At 38.3% G+C, this 19,656-nt stretch overlaps 1 pseudogene; it reads right to left on the bottom strand.

Moving 5' to 3' along the window:
* Positions 1–853: 853 nt before the first annotated feature.
* Positions 854–4,667, bottom strand: LOC144249387 (dual specificity protein phosphatase 4 pseudogene; annotated as a pseudogene).
* Between the last annotated feature and the right edge of the window lie 14,989 nt (positions 4,668–19,656).

The raw sequence follows: 19,656 nt of genomic DNA, 5'->3' as shown, positions 1-19,656 counted from the left end.
GTCCTGGTCCCTTCCCCTCTCTCTGCTCCCCAGCTCCCATGTGCTGAGAAGCTTTCCACCATATCATCCTTCCACCATAATATTTCTGCCTTGGAGCCAGCCAATGATGATATGAACACTCTGAAATTGTGAACCAAAATAAATCTCTCCTCTAAAAGTTATTCTTTCAGGTATTTTTCATCAAAGCTCATTAACATAGCAAAGTTGTGTTTTAGGTCAATCAACTCAATCTTTACAAATAAGGCATCAGTCAGGTCTTATATGTAGAGAGGAGAATTATATTACATAACTAATTACATATAATTACATGTAATTATATAATCTAATGTAATTATATTACATTAAGGGATATATTTAAGATATTTCCATACTTTATAAAATTTCTAGGAAGGATAGAGACCTCTGTTTGGATGTTGCACAGCTAGAAAAAAAATGGAGTAAGGAGAAAGGTCCAAACACAGCACAGAAATATTCCAGTGGACACTACTCCCCAACTTGGGCCATTTAACACCGTGCTGCCAGAAACCCAACTCCAGAGCTTGATCAGGATACTCACTTTCTTCACAAGAACATAAATTCCCTACATGCCACTACTACCCTGAATCGTCCATACGCACATGTAGGTTTCTCACATGAATTCATCTCATTGAAGAATCAATGCCAACTGCAATCCTTACTCCAGATGAGACTGGGAAACTGCACTTATATATTATCAGTCTATGCAGTAGTAGAAGGTCTGATAAATGGAGAAAAAGACATCTACCATAGTAGACATTAGACTCATTATATACCCTTGATACAAATTTATATATTGTTCAGTCCCACAGAGGCATCCCTGGCAGCAACCTTAGTTTCAGGGGTTTGGTGAGTGGCTCTGAGTGCTGGGGGAGATAAGGTTGGGGTTGTGCTGGTCCTGCAGTCTGCTGGGGGCCAATTGCACACCCAGAGAGATAGGGAAGCTGAAGACAAACTGTGAGGTAATGGTGGGAGTGGGCTTGCAGTACCCCTAAGGGGCCTGAAGGGCTGGTGGGCCTGGAGGGGCAGGATGTGGCCAGCACCTGGGACAGCTGCTCCATGCAGCTCAAGGCCTTCTCCAGCCTCAGATGCTCCTTTATCATCTGCCAAGCCAAGCAGATGGTAGCAGAGCACAGGATGCCCTCCTAGCAGTGTGCCATCCCTGGACTGCAGTAGTCCTTCACCGCACAGTCCTACTCCATGGCTTCCATGAATCAGGAGCCCATGTTGGACTTGTGGTTGTCTTCTACCAGATGCGTTTGTACTGGTAGCATCCTTGCATGTGGTTTGGGCATTCGGAGGAGACATTCAATAGGACTGTGATCCCTAGGGCGTGCAGCATGTCTCTCCAGGCAGCGTGGAAGGCAACCTGGAAGTAGAGGAACTGAAGAATCTCCAAGGGAGCCCGCCGCCTGTGCAGAGAGGCTCCAGTGGAGCTGCAATGCAGGTGAAAGGACTCCATGGCACTGGGGAGAAGTCTGCCGGGGTGCTGGTTTTGGAACAGAATTCTGGGTAAGCAGAGGAAAACTTCTCACAGCCACCTTTGAGCAAGCAGATGTCTCTTCACTGGGGCTTAGGATGGAGTGTCTGCAGTACTAGAGTCAAGGTGAGGTCCTCCCTGAGCCCCTGGCACCTGGGCTCCACTCAAAGTAGAGGATGGCAGCCAAGTAGAGACTAGAGCACAAGAGGGCACACTTCCCCCTGAGCGTGCAGGATGGACTCCAGGATCCTGGAGCCCTTGGCCTGCCTATTTTCCTGGGTGTTGTATCGAAGAAGGTGGACAGAACCTCTGTCTGATAGGAAAGGTGTGCAAAAAGTCGAGCAGCAAGCGCTTGCTGGCGCTCCCCAGCCCCAGGGTTCAGGGGCTGCCACTGCTGTCAGCCCAGCTGCTGCCAGGCACTGCAGTCTCTACCCCTCACATGCAACCCAGGGTAACCACCATCTCCTGCCACAGTCTGGCTGGGCACAAGATCACGAGCCACTCACACCTTGTAGATTCAAACAACAATCCTTTATTTCCGAACTCACACCGGCCCTGTACAAACACGTTCTGGGGAAATCCAAGTTCTGCTGCACAATTCACGTCCCAAATACTTTCTGAATTCCAAGAGAACTCAGGCAGCAGGACACGCCCTATTCCCAGCAGGAATAACCTTAAACCTGGAACTTCCCTAAACCCAGATTCTTAAACCAGGAACGCCCTAAACTTGTCTTAAACAGGGAACACCCTAAACCCAAATTGTCCTAAACCGGGAACGCCCTAAACCCAAGGAGCAGGATACTTCCTAAAACCTGCAGGATACACCCTAAACCTGGATCCACCCTGGTCCTTGAGCAGGGTCACCTTTCTCAAACACACATGCAATGTCACAGCGAATGTCCAAAGCAAGTCCATTTCCACGAGTCCTTCCTCTAAGCAACATGGGGTACGCTGCCAAGGAAATTTCGATGCGTCATTTCTACTTGGCAATGGCCCTCAGCAATCTCCCAACTTCTTTGCCTCTGCCGCCGCCACAGCTACAGCCTCTGCCTTAGCGGTTCTCGCACAGCTTCATAGGCTTTTTGAGCACACTGCAGTCCATCTCTCCCAGTTAATCAATCGTCACCATGGAGTATAGGAACTGGGGCGATAGACAGTCACCCAGGTCAGTCAGCCAACAGGAATGGGCGAACAAGGGCTAAGAGAGGGAGCCTTCAGAAGTGACCGCCAACTTGGTCCCCAGAGGCTTGGGCAGCCAGACTCCTATTGGGTCCCCTTCCTCCTGCAGCCTTCAGGTTACATAGCAGCCCTAGCAGCCTCAGGTGCCTTGCACAGGCTGTGCTCTGACAAGGGAGTGGCAGCGCAAGTGTGTGTGTTGAAGGCAGAGAAGCACTATTTTAAAAAATCTGTATTCATATGTGTCACATTAAATCTTTTCTCAGTTCAGGGCTGTGGCTGTGGCTCAATGGTAGTGCACTTTACTGGCATGTGTGAGGCACTGGGTTCGATTCTTGGCACTGTATATAAATAAATAAAATAAAGGTCTATCAACAACTAAAATTTTTTTAAAATAATAAAAAATAAAACCTTCCCTAGTTCAAAACATATTTATTTATATTTTCATACATGTATTCATGGGGTATTCTAATGAGTATTCTTAGTTTTCCATATGCATTTTTTTTCACTAACCCTAACCCTTACCCTACAGAAAATTTAACACTAAGCCTAAATATAACCGTATACCTGAATGTACATTAATATAAAGCATACATAAAATTGTGAATATACATGGGTAATAAGACCTATATATTCAATTATCAAAAATATATTTGCATATATATTATATATGCATATTTATTTGTGCATTCACAAATTTTAAAATGGCTACTTTCATACCAGATTATAAACACCCCCACTTCTGCTTTTGCTCATCTGATCCCATCCTCTCAAACTTGAAACCTACTGTCTACTTATTTTCCCTAAAATAACTCATGTCCACCTTTAGGTTTTTCCTGATAGATTATCTGCAGCTGAATATCAATGTGAACACACTGTTGACAAGCATGCAATTAAACATATCAACATCAGTCGAGATATGCTGAACACACAAAGGCTAGTACATAAATTCATACTTAGATTGGATATCCACTCTTCCAGACTTGTACTCTTCATATATGCACCCTCTCCATTCCTCTGCGTCCATCACTCTTCTAAGGGAAACACAGAACCGCAACATTTGTTTCCTTCAGAGAACAAGAAAACCTCACACTTCCCTGGTATTTACCACCTAAGTATGAGCTTAATGAATGCTTGATTTTATACTTTGAAAAGCACTGGCTCACTAGTCTAGAAACTTGGTGGACAGGGCCCATATTTGTTTTGTGTCCACACCCAACAGTATGCTCTCACTAGCATTTCAATAAAATGATAAATAAATGACTATATTATTATTTTTTTAAAGATTTTTTTTTTAAATGGGCCTGTATCTTGGTGCTGAGAATGGAACCCAGTGCCTCACACATGGCAGGCAAGCGCTTTACCACTGAGCCACAACCCCAGCTCCAAAGATATTGAGTATATATATATAAACAGCTATTCTGTTACTCAGTTGCTGCACCACTACCTTCTGTGGGGGAGATGAGTTTTCAGAGTTTGACTGAAGCAACTAATAAAACCACGCAGGCGAGGCCTTCAAAGGATGGGAACTTAAAAGTGCCTTCGCACACCCTTGGGCACCACATCCAGCGGGTTCTGAAGCCTTGTGCTTCCCGCCCAAATTTGCAAGTTTCCCCGCCCACCCGCCTGCCTACCCCGGATGTGGCCCACGCCTAGCTCCGCCCCCCACGCACACGCACGTGCTCCGCACTCTCCAGGACCCCGGAAGGCCCAGGCGCCAGTGGGGAACACAACCCTCAAGACCCGCCCAAAAGAGCAGTTCCCACGAGTTGTCTTCTGGGCCGTCCTTCGCCAGGTGACTTCTCACTTTCCAAGCCCTACTGCTGTGAGTCCTGCGCCTGTGCCCGCGTCCATTCCTCTGAGGGTCTGCTGCTCACCTGGAGAGCTGGTAAGAAGCCCAACGGGTCGCCCTCCCTGTGGCTGCCGGAGCCTCCGCCCCGCGCACCCTGGGTACACAGCCTCTCCTGTGTGCTGCAGAGGACGGTGGCAGCGCCATGGAGGACCCTGGGAACAGCTCGCAGGATCCTGGGAGTGCCACAGAAGACCTGGGAGTGCCACACAGCTGCTAGGGGGCTCCTGCTGAGAGGACTGCTGCTGGGAGCTGCAGCTGGGAGCTGCAGCTGGGTGTCATCCTCCAGGTGAGTCCGGGAATTCTTGGGTGGAGTCCTGGAATGGCTACTCTGTTCTAGGAGTCCAGCTCAATTCTGTTGACTCTAGTGATGAATTGGGTTAGACCCTGAAATCCCCTGACCTTTCCCTGTTAGCTGTAAACCAAGTGAAAGCCTCTGAATGTTAGTGAGTTGAAATGAGCAAAGACTGAATGCCCCCAAGGATGTTTCAAGGAAACTATGGGGAGTAGATGGAACCGATGTGTTAAGGGGGACTCAACATCAGTTTTGAGTGATTTCATGATGTAGTATACCACTAACACAAATATTAAAATAATAACAAAATGGAAGCATTTACTTTGTACTTCTATGTGCTACCCTAAGGAGTTTATACATATTTTCTTATATAACACAACAACTTTATTAGTAGGTCATGTATGCTGGAACTTAGAATCGTAATCAGCAAAACAGAGAACAGAAGTTGTATTATTTTCTAAGTAACATCATCAGAATATTATTTCCTTGTAAGTTAATCCTGGTGCTTCCATTTTAGAAGTGTGCCCCCCTTCAGTAAATTCATTCTGAACTACAAAAAAGTTGAGTTTGGGTTGTTTTTTCATAGAAACTCCAACAAAGCATGTTTTTAAGAAGCTAATATTGTGTCTTGAGTCTTCATGAATACTGATTGAGCCACCTACTTTATGTGCCAACCACTCCTTATGCTACTGCAGATAGAGGCTTCTAATCTCATGGAGCTTATATTTTAAAAGGAAAAGATAGGCAATAGATAAAAGTCAGGTAGTGATCACTGCTAAGGCAGTGCAATGCTAAGATCAATGCTAAGACAGTAGAACAGTGTCACATCATATAGCTTCATTGATTTTGCCCATCACCTTTCCTGTTACCTAAGTCCTAGGCTAGAGGCCTAACTCTGTGGGTCCCCCAAAATCAGAATTGACCACTTGCCCCAAAAAACAAATGGAGAATACAATGGGGAAAGAAGGAAATAAACTTTAATAATCATTGTACCTATATTCGGAAGACAAGTGATGTCAAGTGTCTTAATTCTGTCATTCAGGAAACTGATGTGAGTTTTACCTTCAGAGGAAGAACTGGGGTGGGAAACAAGAAGTATGTGTAATAAGCAGTCTTGGTCAAACTGTGGTGTGTTTTATGATTTTCTTGAATTCTTATCATACCACATGTTATTGGTGTTGAAGAAATTGCCAGCTATTCAAGGGGCAATTTCCATTTGCTTCATAGGATACTTATCTATTAGATCTGTGATTCTGGGATGTCCTATTCAGTTCCCAGGGGCCTATATTGTTTCTGCTGAGAGAAGGCCATCTCTTCAGGGTTGATCTGCCTCCAAGACTAACTGTGCTAAGAGTAGGGTAAAGACTGAAGACTTCTGGGCACCACTCCAGGTTCCTGGAACAGGACATAGTAAAAGATTTCGGTCTGTAGAAAATATCTTAGTTTTTCTTACCTTAATGTCTTCAGCCTTGAAGGAAGTAAATTATCAGATGTAGACAAATATTCCTTAAATGATTAATATGCTTATGCTTATGTAAATTAGTAGAGCAGTTATGGAAATACTATGAGTCTCCTAAAACAAAACAAAACAAAACAAAAAAAACAAAAAACAAACAAAAAACACTGGGGATGTGAGTCAGTGATTGAGCTCCCCTGGATTCAATCCTCAGTACCAAAACAAACAAACAAACAAGTATTGTTAAATGTTTGAGGGCCTTTTGGAGCATTTGAAAATCTAGCACCTGTGATTGTTAAAACCTTGGGGAAAAGAGAGGATATTTAACAATGAGCAAACTAAGACATAGAACATTTAGGAAACTAGTTCAATATTTTCTAGTGAGTCAGCATTAACTTCCAGAATGAAGTCTAGCTCAACTTGTTTTTCATTCCTTGCTTAGGTTATGCAATCATGATGCTTTCATTAATTCTGTTTTATTCCTCTGCAAAAGGGTAAGTCCTCTAACAACAGCAACCCAGTAACGTTAACAGTAATCAAATCATGCCTTTGATAGTTCTTAGCATCTTCAACCCCAACCCAAACAAGCATGATTGAAGGACAGGTTAGTGAACAGATTATGTGTGGTATCCACTATATCTTTGGTTTACTGGGTTACAATAGAATACTCGCTGGCAGCATCTACTGAGTTAGATATGAAGCTTGAGTAAAAGATGTGACCATAAGGGAAAATGCTTAGAGAACTCTACTTGCATACATAAACTTAAACCTTTGGGCTAAGGTTAGGATTAAGTCAGTGCCCTCCACTGAGTTGAAAGCAATTTGAGTTTTTACTTTCCAAGAATGAAAAACTACATTTGACTATGATGTAATTATATTTCTGAGGCATTAAATTTACATAATAAATGTAAAACCCAGAGAACCCAAGAGCCTGAGAAGATATACCAAGGAGAGTGTACATTCAAGTATAGCAAGAAGTGTTTTACAGCACTCTTGCCCAGTCACCTCTGAGAATTGTCATTCCCTTTCAATACTAAAGGTAAGGTCACACAATAAAATATTTTCAAATAAATCTTTGAGGACACAGGTCAGAGATCGTAGATGGCTCTGCACTGAAATTTGCCTGTGTGTCTTGTTTGACAGAGCAGTTCTTGTTTTCCTTTTTTGTTCATTTGTGATACTTACTGGGAGTGAACTCAAGATCTTGCACATATTAGGCAAGCACTCTCTTACTGAGCTACATCCCCATCCCTTTATATATTATTTTATTCGACTTTATTGAGTAGGGGTTAATGTGTTTAATTTGCCAAAGCTGGGCTTAAATTCGTGATCTTCCTGCATTAGCTTCTTTAGTAGCTGTGATAACAAGCATGTGCCATTGTGCCCAGGTTTTTTTTTTTTTACTTTGTAATTGAATACTTTTGCAAATTAGTCACAGCAGTTTTATCTTTTGTTCTCTGTCCTGCCTGAAAACTTTTATATAATCCACCTTGCTAGTTCCTGGAGCTTTTGAATTTACAAGTGCTGGAATTTAACTTTTTTGACAGATTTTCACATAGGGAGTAGGTTATCTCAATAATGAAATGACACGAACCCAAAGTGTTCCTCATGATTCAGCCGACATTGAAACCCTAGGAACTCTCTGTGACCGTCCACTTCCACTGTGTTGATGAGAACCCCAAGCCATCTCATACCCTAAGCTCACAAAGCCTGGGTCTTTGTTTATATTTTGTAGTTTATCTATCTTTTATTACAGCAGAAAGTCAGAGTAACTTCCATGTTGCAGCTGAAGGATCAGATGGGTGCTTCTGGAAAGGGAGGAAGATGACACCAGGGTGCTCCTCAGCTGGGTCTTGCAGGTACAGGGCTTCACCATCCTGTGCACAGGATTTCTTCTAAAGAGGGCAGTCGAATCTTGCTTCCCCAGTCAGCTCTTGTTACAGCATTTATTTGAGTGTCATGGCAGTTGTCATTCTTAAGAACTGTTGACAGATTTGTGCTTTCTGCCTCTTGTTCTTTCTTTAGGAAAAGTGACATTGCCCTTACCAGGTGAAGATCCTTGAAGACCATGAACAAGAAAAGAATCTCTGTGATTGGGTGGAGCCTGTTGGCTCTGTTTTGTCAATGGCTGCCTGGATGAAGTCTTGGAAAACCTGTTTGCTTTAAAAGGACTGATGACATTAGAGAGCTCTGGAGGTATCAGGTCAGTCTTTTAGTCCCTTAGTACTTGAATCCCTCCCTGCACCGGGGCACATGCAATATTTTATCTCATGTGAGGTAATATCAGAGCTTGTTAGTGACTAAATCTGATAGAATTCTGCCTGTTGACTTCTTAGCAGCCCCTCACCCCACCTTTTATGGGGGCTTGACTTTCCCTCTGTTGGCTGCAAAATGCCACATAGATATGACCCTTTTTCCTTTTCTGCTATCTATGTAAACCACAGAGAACATTTTCATTTCATTCGTTTTGCTGTTTTTCAGAAGATAGAAATAATCTGGAGAGGAAGGAAGGATGAGAAACAATCATATACATTAGAAAGCACATAGGGATTAGAAAATGTAGAGTGGTTCCTTCTGATATGTCTTAAGGGTAAATGAGGTAGAATTACCTGCTGAAAACTTGTTCCAAGAACACCCACTCCCCTGCCTAATCTTTAACTTTATTTTTTCTATTAAAAATCCAGGTATTTCTCTGACAATTCCAGTCCGTGAAGAAAATATAAACTCTGATACTGTTATTTGTTTCAAATTTCTTGCATTGAGAAGTTCAAAGTTCTTTGTATTACAAAAAAGAGCGGAGGGCACCTGCAAGTGGGCTTTCTTATTATTTTAGATACTCATTTTTAAAGTCAAATTGTTTTTAATATGCCTTTGAGAAATAATTCTACGAACAATAACCTTATTCAGATCTAGAATGGATCCCCTTAGCAAATCCCTATATCTTTATCATAACTAGTTTTGGATGTGTGGTGAGAAAGCTGTTAATTTGTTTTTAGTAACAGAAAATTCTACATTTGAAAGTCAGCTACACCCAAAACAAACAAAAAAATCAACAAATTGGAAAGAAATGAAAAGGCACTTCACAGAAGAAACCCAATAGATCAACATATGAATTTAAAAATGTACAATATCTGTATCCATTATAGAAGTGCAAATCAAAATGACACTGAGATTCCATCTCACTCCAGTCAGAATGGCAGTTATCAAGGATATAAGCAACAGTAAATGGTGGTGAGGATGTGGGGGAAAAGGTACTCACATACAATGCTGGTGGGACTGCACATTTGTGCAAGCACTATAGAAAGCTTTATGGAGAGTCCTAAAAGTGAGTGAAGGGAATGGGAAGGCAAGGGGTAAGAGCATAGTGAATGAATCAGAAACAGTACTGGCACCAAACCAGATATATGGAGGAATGTTAGGTTTCTTGAGTTCTTAATGTGTTCTGGAGAATAATGCTTGATCTGAGGTACATGTGGTAAAGATTTTTTCCCGTTGTGTAGGCTCTCTCTTCACGTTCTTGATTGTATCCTTTGCTGTGAAGAAGCTTCGTAGTTTGAATCCATCCCATTTATCCATTCTTGGTTTCACTTCTTGTACTTTAGGAGTCCCAGTAACAAAGTGCGTTCCTAAGCCGACATGGTGGAAATATGGGCCTACATGTACTAGGATCAGGCCTAGGGTCTCTGACCTAGTGCCTCCACCTTTGATCCGCTTTGAGTTGATTTTTATGCATGATGAGAGAGAGGCTTTTTACTTCTTTTTAGTAGGTATGGATTTCCAGTTTTCCTAGCACCACATGTTTATGAGGCTGTCTTTTCTCCAATGTATATTTTGGGTGCCTTTTTCTAGTGTGAGATAACTGTATTTTTGTCAGATTGTCTCTATGTCCTCTCTTTGGTACCGTTGGTCTCTGTATGTGTTTTGCTGCCAATATCATGCCATTTTCATTCTGTGCACCTCACCTGGAAAAAGACTGTACCTTGCTCCTTAGTCAATGCATACTTTGCAGACAGTGACAGGCCCAAAGGGTCCCCACTCTGTGTTCCTAAATGCTAGCTGAGCGAGAGATGGTCCTACATTGAGGGTATAGGTCAAAATCAGGGCACCATCCACATCTACAGAAGCTGGCATCCTTCATCAGCCAGAGCAGCCACCTCAGTAGTCACTTCAGCAGTGTTAGCTGGGCCTCTCAGGATTCACGATTCTCAGATTTTCTTTATCCATTCATCTATTGAAGGACATCTAGCTATTGTGAATTGAGCTTCTATAAACGTTGATGTGGCTGTGTTACCGCAGAATGCTGATTTTATGTCCTTTGGGTATAAACTGAGGAGTGGGATAGCTGGGTCAGATGGTGACTGTCTCCACAGAAGAGGTCCAGAGTACCACAGAGCACGTGCTGCAAGTTAGATCCATTTCCATTAATGGAATGTGACAGATTTTGCAAAACTCTGGGGCAGTAGGAGAGTTTGCTTTTCCACAGAGTCTCTTTTTTAAAAATTTTTAAATTTGTTTTAATTAGTTATACATGACAGTGGAATGCATTCATGCCCTTTGGTTATCATTTATAGATGGGATATAATTTCTCATTTTTCTGAGTATGCATGTTGTAGAATCACATTGGTCTTGCAGTCATATATATACATAAAGTAGTAATGTCTGTTTTCTTCTATTATCCTTCCTGTCCTCATGTTCCCTCCCCTCCCTTCACTTCCCTCTGCCAAATACAAGGTAACTCTATTCTTCTCTAGTTCCCTGCCCTCCCCTTATTTTGAATTAAAATGCACATATTCCAGAAACTATTTTGCCTTTGGTTTTTGGGGATTGTCTTCCTTCTCTTATTATGATATTCTCCAACTCCATCCATTAACTGGCAAATACCATAATTTAATTCTTCTTTAAAGCTGAGTAATATTCCATTGAATATCTATCTCAGATTTTCTTTGTTCATTCATCTATTGAAGGACATCTAGCTATTGTGAATTGAGCTTCTGTAAACGTTGATGTGGCTGCATTACTGTAGTATGCTGATTTTATGTCCTTTGGGTATAAAGGGTGGAGTGGGATAGCTGGGTCAAAAGGTGGTTCCATTCCATGTTTTCAGAATACTCTCCATACTGCTTTCCATAGTGGTCATACAGTTTGCAGTCCCAACAGCAATGTATGAGTGTACTTTTCCCCCAAATGGAATCTTAGTGTAGTTTTGATTTGCATTTCTTTAATTGCTAGAGATGTTGAACACTTTTTCTTACATTTGTTGATCGATTGCATTTCTTCTTCTGTGAAGTGTATATTCATTTTCTTAGTTCCTTTATTGATTGGGTTATATGTGTTCTTGGTGTTAAGTTTTTTTTAGTTCTTTCTGTATCCTAGAGATCAATGCTTTGTGAGAGGTACATGTGATAAAGATTTTCTCCCAGTCTCTAGGCTCTCTTCTCACATTATTGATTGTTTCCTTTGCTGATAAGAATCTTTTTTATTTTAATCCATCCCATTTATTGATCCTTAATTTTACTTCTTGCACTTCAGGGGTTTTGTTACGGAAGTCTGATCCTAGGCTGACATGGTGAAGATTTGTTTCTACTTTTTCTTCTGTTAGGTACAGGGTCTCTGTTCTAGTGGCTAAGTCTTAGATGCACTTTGGGTTGATTTTGGGGCATGGTGTGAGAGAGAGAGGTTTAATTTCATTTTCCTGCATGTGAATTCCCAGTTTTGCCAGCACTATTGGTTGAATAGGCTATTTTTTCCTCCAATGAAAGTTTTTGGCACCTTTGTCTAGTGTGAGATAATGTATTTATGTGGGTTTGTCTCTGTGTCCTCTTGGTAGGGCATGACATGTGAACTTGCTCCACCCCTCTGACCTTTATCCTGATTGGCTCCTGCACATTATATTAGCTGTGTGTACTTCCTCAATAAAGGAGATCCTGCTTTGACTGGTCTCCCTGGTGCTTCTGATTGTCTTCCAGTGGGGAGGACTGGGTGGGTGACCTGCCGACCCTCACATTTCTTGATCCATCCGGTTTGGGGCGTGCTCTCCTAAGCCTCTCTGTAAGACTGAGTGGATAGAAGAAGCTAAAAACCCCAACATCCTCTTCTGTACCATTGGTCTACAAGTCTGTTTTGGTGCCAATACCATGTTGTTTTTGTTACTGTAGCTCTGTGGTATGGTTTTACGTCTGGTATGGTGATACCTCCTGCTTTACTTTTCATGCTAAAGATTGCTTTGCCTATTCTGTGTCTCTTATTTTTCCAAATAAATTTCATGATTGCTTTTTATATTTCTATGAAGAATGTCATTGTGATTTTAATAGAAATTGCATTAAATCTATATAATGCTTTTGGTAGTAGAGCACATTTGACAATAATAATTCTGCCTATTCAGGATCATGGGAGATCTTTCCATCTTATGAGTTTTCTTGACTTTCTTTAATGTTCTCTACCTTTCATTATAGAGCCATTTCACCTCTTTTGTTTGATTGATTCCCAGGAATTTTATTTTGTTTTATTTTGAGGCTGTTGTGAATGGGGTAGTTTTCCTAATTTCTCATTCAGTGGATTCATCACTGGTGTATCAGAATGCATTTGATTTATGGGTGTTGATTTTACATCCTCCGACATTGCTGAATTCATCTGGTAGTTTCAGAAGTTTTCTGGTAGAATTTTTTGGATCTTTTAGATAGGGAATCATGTCATCAGCCCTGTTTGGGTTCTTCTATACCTACTTGTATTCCTTTAACTTCTTTCTTGTAATTACTCTGGCTAGAGTTTCAAGGATGATGTTGAATAGAAGTGGTGAAAGAGGACATCCTTGTCTTGTTCCAGTGTTTAGAGGGGATGCTTTCAATTTTTCTCTATTTAGAATGATGCTGGCCTTGGGTTTAGCATAGGTAGCTTTTACAATGTTGAGATATGTTCCTACTATTCCTAATTTTTCTCGTGTTTTGAACTTGAGAGTGTGCCGTATTTTGTCAAATGCTGTTTTTTGCATCTATTGAGATCGTATGATTCTTGTTTTCAAGTCTATTCATATGATGATTTACATTTATTGATTTCTGCATGTTAAACCAAATTTGGGTCCTTGGGATGAACCCCACTTGATCATGGTGAACCATGTTTTTAATATTTTTGGTGTGCAATTTGTCAGAATTTTATTGAGAATTTTTACATGTATGTTCATCAGGGATATTGGTCTGAAGTTTTCTTTTCTTAAAGGGTCTTTGTCTGGTTTTGGTATCAGGGTGATGTTAGTCTCATAGAATGAGTTTAGAAGGCTTCCCTCTTTTCCTGTTTCATGGAATACTATGAAAAGTATGGTATTAATTCTTCTTTGAAAGTCTTGTTGAATTTAGCAGAGAATCTGTCTGGTCCTGGACTTTTCTTGGTTGGTAGGCTTTTTTAAATATATTTTTATTAGTTTTAGATAGCCACAATGCCTTTAGTTTATTTTTTATGTGATGCTGATAATCAAACCCAGTGCCTCACACATGCCAGGCAAGCACTCTACCACACAACCCCAGACTGGTTGGTAGGCTTTAGATGGTGTTTTCTATTTCATTACTTGCAATTAATCTATTTAAATTGTGTATGACCTCCTCATTCAGTTTGAGTGGAATTTGTTTATGTATTCTATATTTTCTATTTTTTTGGAGTACAAATTGTCAAAGTAGTTTCTAATTTCTTTCTGCATTTTAGACATGTCCCTTGTGATATTACTTGCTTCATCTTCTTTTTTAGTAATCTTAGTTTTCTTTTTCTCTTCATTAGCATGGCCAAGGATTTATGTATTTTATTTATTGTTTCAAAGAACCAACTTTGTGTTTTTTCAATTTTTCAATTTTTTTTCCTTTAGAGTTCATTGATTTCAGCTCTGATTTTATTTTATTTTTTTATTGGTTGCTCAAAACACTACAATGATCTTGACATATTTCATACATTTGATTCAAGTGGGTTATGAATTCTTATTTTTACCACTTGTACAGATTGCAGGATCACATTGGTTATATATCCACGTTTATACATACTTCCATACTAGTGTCTGTTGTATTCTGCTGCCTTTCCTGATTTTCATTAGTTTCTGTCTTCTATTGCTTTTGGTATTGATTTGTTCTTCTTTTTCTCAGGCTTTGAGATGTAGTGTTAGGTCCTTTATTCGTGCACAGTGCAGTAAACTTTCCTCTTAGTACTGCCTTCCTAGTGTCCCAGAGATTTTGATATGTTTTATCAGTGTTCTCATTTACCTTTAACAATTTTTTTATTTCATCCTTGATTTATTTGACTATCCATTCCTCATTAAATAATGTATAATGTAGTCTCCCTTTGGTAGAGTAGCTTCTGTTTTTTACTTGAGCGCTGATTCCTAATTTCTTCCATTTTAATATGATATAATGCTGGGTAATTTCTTTGCTTTTTTTGTATTTACTAAGAATTGCTTTTCAGTGTAATATATGGCCTATTTTAGAGAAGAAGACAAGTGCTGCTGAAAAAAAAGTATATTTACTCGTTAATGGATGAAATATTCTATATATTTCTATTAAGTATAAATTATTGATTGTATAATTGTATGGTTTCTTTTTTAAAAATATTTATTTTTACTTCTTAGAACTTTATTTTATTTATTTTATTTTATATGCTGTGCTGAGAATTGATCCCAGTGCCTCATACATGCTAGGCAAGTGCTCTACCATGGAGCCACAACCCAAGCCCCTCTATAGTTTTTTCATTTAGTTTTTCTTTAGAACAACTGTCTAGTAGTGAGAGAGGTGTGTTAAAGTCACCCAGTATTATTGTGTTATGGTCTATTTTACTATTGAAATTGAGAAGGATTTGTTTGATACATGCAGACGTCCATTGTTTGGCACACAAATGTTTATAATTGTTATGTCCTCCTCATACATACTTCCCTTAAGAAGTATGAAATATCCTTCTTTGTCTCTTCCAATTAAATTTGACTTGAAGTCTACTTTATCTGAGATGAGCATGGAAACCCCAGCTTGTTTACACAATTAATGTGATGTTTTTTCCTATCCTTTCACCCTCAGCCTGTGGATGTCTTTCCCCATGAAATGAATCTGCTAGTCTGCATATTCTGATTGATGAGTTCAGGCTGTTAATATTCAAGTTTATTATTGAGATATGATCTGGGTTCCCACTCATTTTGACTTATATCTCCTTATTAATGTGACTTAGTTTCTAGTTTGGTTGACTATGTATTTAGTGTAGATTCTCCCTTTCCTGTTTTGTTTTTAATTCATCCTCATGAAATATTTTGTTGAGAATGTTGTGTGGTGTGGGCATTCTAGTTGTAAATTATTTAGTTTTTGTTTATCATGGGGAACATATATCTGGCAGGGCTCTGAATGACACTCGTTGATGTACATCTCCCAGCAAGGTGCCTTATGGCTCTCAGGACCCTTGAAGTGGAAGCTGCTGTCCGTGTTCACATACATGCCTGCGTGCTCACAAGGATTGCTGTTGGCATCAAGACACAAGCACCTGTGACCAGGACCCACGCACCAGCCAGAATTTCCACACATGCAGACAGCAGAGGAGCATCTGCTACTTACACCAGCCCCAGAACTTTGGTAAGCTTGCTTTCTGCTTTTTAATTTGTTCAAATGTATTCTTCATTTGTTCTGATCAGTTACACATGACAGTGGAATGCGCTTTGACACATCCCAAATCAGTGAAGTGTAATTTCTCCTTCATCTGGTTGTCCATGAAGCAGATTTACAAAAATCATGTAATCATGTGGGCCCATGCATTAGTAATGGCCAAATCATTCTACCATTGTTTCTTTTTCTTTTTTTGTAAATATTTATTTTTTTGGTTATAGTTGGACACAATATATTTATTTAATTTATTTATTTATGTGTGGTGCTGAGCATCAAACCCAGGGCTTCGCACATGTGAGGCTAGTGCTCTACCACTGTGCCACAACCCCAGCCCCTCTACCATCATTTCTAACCCCATAGTGTCTTTTATTCAATTTTTTTTAAAGCTGTGTTTTTCTTTCTTTGTAATCAGGTATTGAACTTTTAATTAATCATTCACATATACTATTGTAACACCAATGTATTGAAAAGGTAATCCGCAGCTTTAACAAAGCATGCTTTGAACAAACAAAATCCAAGTAACTTTTTATTTTTGCATTTCTAAGTTACAATGACTGATGATATGCTTTGGAAGCTCCAGACACTACAAACAATACAAGGCTGTGGTGTATTCCTTGTTTCTAATTGTGTCTTACTCTTACTTTTTATGTAAAAGCTTAATATTTTGTTACTATTTTGTTTATTAAATTGGCCTCCATTGTAAAGACAAATTTAATGTTAAGTGGTCTAGTTTGAAGTAAAGGTTTAATAACCATATAAGTAATAATTATCAGTTTTATTCAGAATATTTTTATGTTAAGTTGTTTGTTTTTGATTTGGGAGTACCTGCTTTAAGTGCATAGTGGGTAAATTTTCAGGCATATCCAATTTACTTGCCTTTAAGACTTCTTCTACTTTAATACTTAATTTAGAAATGTCATTTAAAATGGTTCTTAAAGATCAAATGCACTCATACTGGAAAAAAAAAGTCCCAGATTCTGTTAGTTGAGTGCCATACTCTGAGACCGACTGGTCCCATTATTAGAAACTCTAGGTTTGAATATAGGACTCCTCACTTTACTAGCTGTAACTAGAGGAATTTAAATTATCTGATCTTGATTGTTTGGTAAACTCAACTTTCAACTACCTGTTCTACTTATTTTATAAGACTTTTGTGAGAATGAAATGAAAATAAAGTATGTGCAAACTAAAAAAAAGGTCAAATGCACTCATTATTTTGGTAGCTGTGATATTTTAAGAATCCTCATATAAATGTGTTTTTGTTGCTAAGAGTATCAATTAGCTGATGTTCAACAGTGATCATCAGTATCAGAGAGTGTGTTTGTCAACATTTCATTTTCACTATAAAGATTTCTTTAAATCAATAGATACTGTAGAAGATGATGTGCCTAATAAATACAGGAGTTAAATTTGAGTTTTTAAGACTTTACAACTAAGTCTGTAAGTGCTACAGTACTTAGAAATAAAAGTTTAATTGAATTTGAGTAAACAAAATTTAAGCCTTTTTCCAACCTCAGAGAACAATCTTTAAAAATATTAGCAGTCCTCAGGCAACATAGAGGTCTCTTATTAAAGGAATAAAAAATGAGGTTGACAATAAAATTTTAAAAATTACTAAGTCTACTAATTTTTGATTATTATGAACACTGACTACATATGCTTTTTTGTAATTGACATATGCTATTGTTTTAATTAAATAACATGTACAGAATTAATTCTAATTAAATCTTAGAGAATTAAATCTAATTAAATCTCTTATCCTCAAAATTATGATTTTTTCATGTTAAATTTTCTAATTGAACTTCTGATTTTAATACTTTTTTTCTTGGTTCCATAGCTTTTAAAGGAATTAACTGTTGGATTCTGATAATAAGAGTTTTGATATTGAAATAGATAACATGTATACCTGTTGTAGAAAATGGAGAAGTAAAAGTGCATGTACTCAAAGAGTAATTGGAAGTTACATTGCTATGTTCCATATTTCATCAGACTTTATCTGTTTTGGAATTTGATTTTTCACTCACATGAAAAGGAAGTTTATTCCTCAAAAACTTTTTAACAAAAATGGGTTGACTTTGACTTGACATCATGATAAAGGGCAATACTTCCCATATTTCTTAGAATACAGACATCTTGTGTTTATCAGTAAACCAATGTGGATCTAAAGTGAAGGTATCTATGTTTTAGAGTATCTATGGTATAGCTCTGAAATGAGACTAAACGTTGTAGTAGAAGAAAAATGCTGGAAAAATTGTGTATCTTATCAAAAGGAAAAGCCTAGGCAAATTATAGTAGAAGATTTGTAGTAGAGATATTCTCCTTGCCCATAAGGACTCTAATAATTATCTGTCTGTGTATCATTGAACCATTGCTTTCTTGAAACCATGCAAGTTAAAGGACGACTAATAAATGATTGGCACCATTGGCACTTTCAGCTAGAATTATGTCATACAAATTGCTACTTGAAATTGAAGAGTCTTAGATGGGGTCTAGATTTACAGTAGTATTTTTTTTTTTTACTTTCACGTTCTTTTTTTGTATTTTTTAAATTTTAATTTGTTATATATGACAGCAGAATGCATTATGACTCATATTCCACATATAGAGCACAAATTTTCATACCTATGGTTGTACACAAAGTAGAGTCACACCATTTGTATCTTCATACATACTTATGGTAATGATGTCCACCTCATTCCACAGTCTTTATGTTTGTCCTCTTCTTGAGAATATTAATTACATGACGGCAAATGCAGAAGACAAATTGGCTATGTTTTCTTAAGCTTTCAAAGACTACTGCTTCTCTGTCAAGTTTTGAGGATATATATTTTTAGTTGCTAAATATCTACAACAATGCAAGTATTATTGTTTGGAAGAAAAGAATAAATAAAATAGATAACCTTTCCATATGTAATTTCAAATTAATGAAATTTCCATCTCTCCCTTTTTTCCTCTATTCATTCTTATTCTCCGTATTATGTCTATTTTACCTACATAGCAAAGTAACCTACAGTAGGAAAGAAGAAAAAAAAATCCTTTATTAATTACATATCAAGTAAAACAAAAAGCTTGGGTAATTTTTCAAGAGAATTGTCAAGTTGTTTGTACATGTACACCTTGCTTTATATTCTATACTCCATTTTCTATATTTAATAATGATTGGAAATTGCAAGAGAAGGTACCACAGAGCTTTATTGTTTTCTCGCTATGAAAATAATTTGAAGTCAATGAAATATAGAATAAGGGATCAAAAATTATGTTAACTCAAAAAAAGAAAAAAAAACATTTGTTCATATTTTGGATAAATTAATCAGGTATTTACTCCAAATTATATGTTGAATATTTTTGTTGCATTGAGCCATGCAGTTTATACATTTTATATTACTAAATTTTTTCCCCAAGAAAATTAGCAATACTTTGGGATTTGAGCTTTCCTGAGTATAATATTGAAAAGCTAAAAAAGCCAGTGATACCTATGTATCTAATTGTTTATTTATTTTTATTATTTATTGATTTCTTTATTTTTGTCTAAGGATTAAAATTAAATGAGACAACCATGACTGGCAGCACACAGGCCAGCAGCATCACTGACAAGAATGAGCTCACATCCATCAACATAAATGATTCAATAGTTGAACACTTACAAAAAGTAGCATAAAGACTATTTTGTCTTCATCTTATCATCATAATATTAGATGTCACTAGCTACTATTGGCTATTTGTCCTTTATATATTCCCTTGACTTCTGTGTTTTGTTGAAATGATATTCTTTTG

This window comes from Urocitellus parryii, chromosome 11 (assembly GCF_045843805.1).
Source record: "Urocitellus parryii isolate mUroPar1 chromosome 11, mUroPar1.hap1, whole genome shotgun sequence".
Lineage (NCBI taxonomy): Eukaryota > Metazoa > Chordata > Mammalia > Rodentia > Sciuridae > Urocitellus > Urocitellus parryii.
This window is presented reverse-complemented; position numbering and strand designations above follow the sequence as displayed.